General features: G+C 62.8%; 1 pseudogene, besides 1 other annotated feature; it reads left to right on the forward strand.

Moving 5' to 3' along the window:
• On the forward strand, positions 1–3721 carry Tc00.1047053510639.10 (annotated as a pseudogene; the record flags this gene model as incomplete).
• Positions 1–6440: a sequence feature (areas not merged during assembly with more than two copies in the genome that could not be assigned to a particular haplotype).

Raw genomic sequence — 6440 nt, forward strand, 5'->3', positions numbered from 1 at the left:
GCTGGGGCTGTGCGTGTCGGTGGAGGGCGGTGTTGCGGCCAGCGACGGCTCCGTGGTGGCGTTTGTTGACAGCGACTTCCTGCTGTGCAAGCACGCGGTGTCTGTGCGTGGGGCTGTGAGTGTGTCGGGCTCCGCTGTGGCGTTTTTGCGGAGCGACTTTTCGTCGACGGAGGACTACGCGGTGGCGTTTTATTCGACTGTGAGCCTGGCTGGCGGGTCGATGCTGCTGGCGAAGGGCAACGTGCACGACGGCGTCTCGAGGGAGATGCTCTACGCCGCTGGCACCGTGACCGCTGCTGGGAGCACGCTGAGCTTTGTGCGCAACCGAGCGCTGCTGCCACGGATGCTGTCGCTGAGCCTGTCGCTTGCGGCTGGGGCGCATGTGAGGGTGGCGTGCAACGACGCTGGTGGCCGTGTCCTGTCGACGGCGGAGGAGTACGCAGCGGCTGGTTTTGTCGACGCTGGGCGCATCGACGTTGCTGGGTGCGACGCCTGCGACAGGGACACGCACTGCTACGCGCCCGGGACGGCGTCGGCGAGCATGAGGAATGGTGTGTGCGTGTGCGAGTGCGGCAGCGGCGGGTACGGCGAGGCGTGCGTGCCTGTGGGAGCTCCCGCACTGCCGCCCGCTGTGGGCACTGCGTCGAGTGTGTTCGTCCGCGAGGGCGTGACGGTGCGGTCTGTGTTCGTTGTGCCTGCCGGCGCGAGCGAGGTGACGCTGCGCCACGTTGTGCTGGACGGCGTGAGTCCGGTGCTCTACGTGCCGTGGATGGCGCGAGACGGCGTGCGGATCGTTGTGCAGAACGTGTCGCTGCGTAACGGCACCGTGCTGTACGTGATGGGCGGTGGAGCGTTGCGCGGTGCGGTGGCGGCGGGGAGCGACGAGAGCGGGCCGGTGGAACTGTCGGTGTGCGATGTGGAGGCGCTGAACGGTGCGCTTGTGCTGACCGGCACGTTTCCCGCGGGGTCCGTGCTGACGGTGACGGACTCCCTGCTGGTTGCCGCGAGGCCGACGCCGCTTGTGTATCTTCCCGGCTTGCAGTCCTCGCCGTACGCACCGGTGCTGGTGCTGTCGGGCCTGCGGCTCGTGCGGTCCGTGCTGGTTGTGTCCGGCGTTGCCCTCGTGACCGTGGTGACTGGTGGGCGGACGGTGACGGTGGACGGCGCCGTGCTGGAGCTTGTCGGTGGCGGTGTCGCGCTGGACGCGGCTGTGCTCGGTGGCGACGTTGCGTTGTACGCGAGTGCGCGCGTGGTTGCGTCTGGGGGCGCTGTGCTGCGCGTTTCGGGGAGCCAGGTGTACGCCGCGCATGGGCTGGTGTTTGGCAGCGGGGTGGAGGCTAACGCGTCCGCCGTCGTAGTGAACGACAACGCCGGTGTGCTGACCGATGGCGCGCTGCTGGAGCTGCGGGGGTCGGCGTCGTTTGTGTCCGGGTCGTGGCTGTCGGTGCGCGGCAACAGCATCAGCGGCAGACTTCTGTCTGTGCCGTCGTACCCGCGCCGTGCGGACCTCGTGCATAGCATTCTGACGCTCCATGGGAACGCCGGCAGCGGGCCCGTCGTGATGGACGGCACCGTTGCGCTCGGGGGAGCCGGCCGAAATTTCGTCGTGGGGTGCCTGACGCTCAACGGGCAGGCACTGCGGCCGATGGACTACAGGTCCGCCGGCATCATCGGGGAATTCCGTTCTGTGGCGTGTGGCGTGTGCGACGCCGACGTGCACTGCTTTGCAGCTGCGACGAGGGCGATGTCGGGATCGTGCGGCTGCCGCTGTGCTGACGGCGGGTACGGGCGCGACTGCCTGCCGGTGTACCTGCCGCACGTGGACGGGTGCAACCGCACGCTCTTTAGGCCGCCGCTGAGCCACACGGCGACGCTGACGGAGACGCGCAGCCTGAATTCAACGTGGACGGCGACACCAACGTGGACGCCGAGCGTGAGCACGACGCACTACAGTCCGACGCAGTACGGGCCGACGGAGACCCTGCGGGTGACGGAGACGGTGGCGCTGCCGCCCACGCGGAGTCCGACGGCGTCGGTGAGCAGCACGCTGTGGTGGAGCGACGTGGCGTGCCCGACACTCACCGTGACGACGACGGCGGCTGGAGGAGGCCTGACGCAGAACGACATCCGTGGCGGTGAGAGCGTTGTCCCGACGCTGCTGATGGTGGCGCTGCCGCCGCCGTTTCGTTGGGCACGCGACCCGCAGCTTGGCACGCACCTGAGCTTCGTGCCTGTCTCGACGGCGCAACCGCGCGGGTTTGGCGGTCCGTGGGGAGCGATGCTGAGCAACGCGACGTGGGTGCGCAATGCGACGAATCCGTCCACCGTTCTGGAGCTGGCTTTGCCCGTGCACCGCGGTTACTTCATTGCAGCCGACGAGACGCTAGTCATTCGGTGCGACGCTGTGGCGGTGTCCGGCGGCTGCAAGGGTGTGCTGCTTGGGTCCTTCACGATCAGGTCTGACACGCTGCCCGCCGCTGCCAGCGCCCTCTCGGCGATCACCGGCGTTGTTGCGGGTGCGGCGGCTGTTGCCGCGGTGTTGACCGGCGGGCTGGGCTCCATCCTTGAGATGCAGGCGCTCGGCGTGTTTGCGAGGATGTCATGCGCCTCGGCGCAGGAGCGTGCGAGCACCGTTGCGCTGCCGTACTTTCTGTCGGTGTTCGCTGCCCTTGACCCAGTGTGGATGGTGGTGGGCAACGCGCTGCTTGCCGCTGTGTTCGGGTGCGTGCACTGCGGTGTGACGGCGGCCTTCCAGCGGTGGCGCGGCGTGGACGCTGCGAGTGCGTGGGCTGCGATGCGCTTCCCGAGCCTGACGTACGTCGTGGCGCACGCGATGCATCTAGGCATTTTCTTCGGCTCCGTGTTCGCACTGGCGATGTCCGACGCCCGCGTGCAGCACCGCGTGATTGGTGTCGTTGGCGTGCTGTACGGTGTGGCCTTCCCTGCTGGCGTGTGCTACTTGATTGCTCGCGACGTGGGCGCGAGCTTCACGAGGTACTGGCAGTTTTTGAGGAAGCCGCTGCCCGAGCGCCTGCTGTACCCTGTCGGGTATTGGCACCCCGCGGCGCAGCAGCGGATGTACGGCGGCATGCTGACGAACATGAGGGGCAGCCACGTGTACTGGTGCGTGTTCCAGCTGTCGGTGCTGTGTGTGGTGGGCCTGATTGCGGCTGTGCACCCGCCCGTGGGAGGCTGCCACGTCCAGTACTTCTGCATGGCGGCTGTGCTGCTTGCGGGTTCGGGCGTGGTTGTCTTCACGAACATGATGCGCTCGTCCTTCCTGACGGTGATGCACACTGCGGGCTTTCTGCTCCTTGCGACGCTGTGCGTGATCAGCGCGGCCAACCACCTTGCGCCGAGCGACGGCGGTGCGAGGGCGTACGTGGCTATCGTGCTGCTGCTGACCACTGTGCTGCTTGCGGCCACAGTGTACGGCGTCGTTGTGTGGTACGCGGAGGACCACCACTGGCAGGAGCTGCGCGAGCCGCGGCGTGGAGGGCTGGAGGCGCTGCTGCGCAATGACGAGGAGAGCGACGAAGAAACGCAGAAGCTCCACGACACAACGTTATTGTCGTACGCCTCTGGCACCACCGTTGCGTCGTCGTACCGACCACCCGCAATGCCGTAGCAGTCTGTGACCGGTGACACCCGCTTAGACGCGCTGAGCCCGCTGGACCGTGCATCCAGTGCGAGCTGTATGATCGATTACGCTGCCATGTGACGTGTAACACGTAGAATTAGCAGACGTGCGGTGGTAGTTGATGGAAGGGGGCGCGAGGCCACGGCTGCTGCACACCACGGCCACTCATCACTCACGGCATCGACAGTATTGTTAATTGTTGTTTTTGCGACACGATTCTTTTTTGAGTGGGTGCTTCCAGGAGTTTTTCCCGTTCCACGCTGACTGTGTGGAAGGGGATTGAGTTGTCTCCCTTGTTACTTCTGATGTCATGTTGTACCGGACTGTAATTCCATGGAGTTGCGTGCGAGGAACCCAACGCTCGTTTTGTGCAATGGAAAAAGGATTCAGCGAACCGCCTAGCGGAAGTAATGAATTGCAGCTTTGCCTTACCGCGGATTTGCATGCAAGAGGCATTACAGTCCTCAGAAGCAAAGCGGCGACAGAGTAGTAGCAGGGCTCCAGGTTTCCAGGAACGCCTTTGAGCGGGTTGTGTATTGAGGCGCGACCTCTTTCTCTGATTTAGGCCTGTTCTGGTATGGCGAGTGCAGAGGGTGATCGTTGTTCCTTTAGCGGTGGAATTGACGGACCAGGCCATCCCAGTCACGTTCCACACTTATCCTCGAGCGCACCACCGCCATGGCTGGATTCCTCAGATGTGCACGTGGAGCGTGGGGAACTTGGATGACGCGGCGTTGGGATTTGTTGCCCGTGAAGGCCCGCGTGTTTTGTGTGTGCAGGAGGTGTGACGGCCGCCTCCGGCAATTTGCACGTTCCCTCACGGCGCGGCCTTTGATTTACTTGGCAAACACCATTTCACAGGCAAGGGATATCGTCGCGGATTGGCCACGCTGGTACGAGGGATGCCCACACGAGCACGTTGGTCATTTTAAGAACTTTCATCCGGCCGTGCGGAATTCATGCACCACAGCAGATACGGAGCGGTGCGGTGTTGGCACAGAGAGTACGGTATACACCGAGACTTCTTCCACGGCGGCGTGCGTGTATGCACCTTTTTGCTGAACCGTGGAAGCACGCGAGCACATGTCGACGGTTCTGGATCACCTGGTGACTCGCATTGTGGACGTGTCCAGGAACGGAGCTTGTGATGCATAAGCCAAGAAGGCGTCCGACCTCGCACAGCTCACAGACACATGGAGCACCGGCATGGTCGCATTGGCCGAGAGTATTATTCGTGCCCAGCGACACAAGCCCGAACCTCGCCGCACCACCGTGACAGACGACTGGGAAGCCACGCACACGGACTCCACCTCACTAATGGGAAGAGGCCGTACTGGCCCGCTTTCGCAGCGGGGTTTCGCACAAATACGGATGGCTGCTGCGGCCACTGCAACTCGCCATCCCGAGCACATGCCGTCGCTGCGTCCCGGATGCCCCACCGCAGGCACGCAAAGAACTTCGCACGGAAACTTCTTAGCCTCCCGGTGGACCCTACCCCGCCACGAACCAACGCCCCAGCATACCGCCCGATGTGCGGCAAGCACTGCAGCTGCCGCGTGAGTGTCGTGATGCACGGGTTCAACTCCCGTGGCGTTGCGCGCTCCCTGGCGCTGTGGAAAGTCAATTTTCCCAGTGAACCGGAATAGCCACCCACCAGTTTATCGAGGACGAGAGCGAGCGATGGCACACCGATCGCACCTCCGCCACAGACAGCACAGTCCAGGCCGAGGCCACTCCCATGCAGTCTCTGCACGGCGTCGTACGACCCACGTGACGGGCTCATTTTTTATCTCCGGCACTTTTAGAGTTAATGCTGCCTCCTGAAAAGTAGGAAGCGTCTCCTGGAAAACGACGATTGGACTGCATCCCCCTGTTCGAATGCGCTTACAGTGAATTTAAGGGTCAAACGAAGGCGAGGCTAATGCCCCATTTACGCACACGAACGCTCTGTTCCAGAGCCACAGCCGGCACAAGGACCCCGACTGTAAGAAGGTCACGACGCCAAAAATAGAGATTGGATACCCGTGCGCGCCAGAAGGGTTGGGCCACAAGAGGAAGAATAGCAAACCCACACAGAGACTCCGTCCCCGAAGGAGTCTTTGGCCTCTGCGAGGAAGGAGAATGCCAGCAAGGAAGAGTGTACTGTTTGCCTAACGTGGCACGCAACCGTCCAATCATTAACGTCACACCGTTGCCGAGTCCATGACGGCAGAGGGTCAGGCCGCCGAGGAGGCGCACGTCGCCCGGCGACGACAGCTCTATGGGATCACCACCGGCTGGATTTCAACGTCCAACACGCGGTTTTCAGTGCCACAACAATGATGGACGGACTCGCCACCGCACGGCATGCCACTGGTAGCGACCGAACATTGTGGAACCCAGCCGACGTGGGCAGCGCGAAGAGACAAGCATGCACCTACTCCGTTGCTCGGCTTTTCCGGCAATTAGAAAAAACAACAACCATGGTGTGGACGCAGGGGGAGTGGGGAGTGTGTGCCTCACGAAAAGGCTGACATAGTTTCTTCTTTTCGAGGTGGAAATGCTCTGCCCCCAACAGTACCTTCGCGCGGCAAGAAGGCACATGGCTTTTCGCATATGCGGCACAACTTCGATGCTGCTGGAAGGCGCACTCCATCTTTGTTATTTATAGATCAGTTTTTTTGTTGATTTATTGACGTGTTGTTTTACCGATTTCCGGCAACAGTGAATTATTTAGCCAACGCGCCAGCGCGGGGAGGATGCCTAACGGGTATGTGTTGCACGCCCTCCGCTGCAGCTCCCTCTCCGGGTGTCGGGGCTT

The sequence above is a fragment of the Trypanosoma cruzi genome, genomic scaffold (genome assembly GCF_000209065.1).
Source record: "Trypanosoma cruzi strain CL Brener 1047053516803 genomic scaffold, whole genome shotgun sequence".
NCBI classification, from domain to species: Eukaryota; Euglenozoa; class Kinetoplastea; order Trypanosomatida; family Trypanosomatidae; genus Trypanosoma; species Trypanosoma cruzi.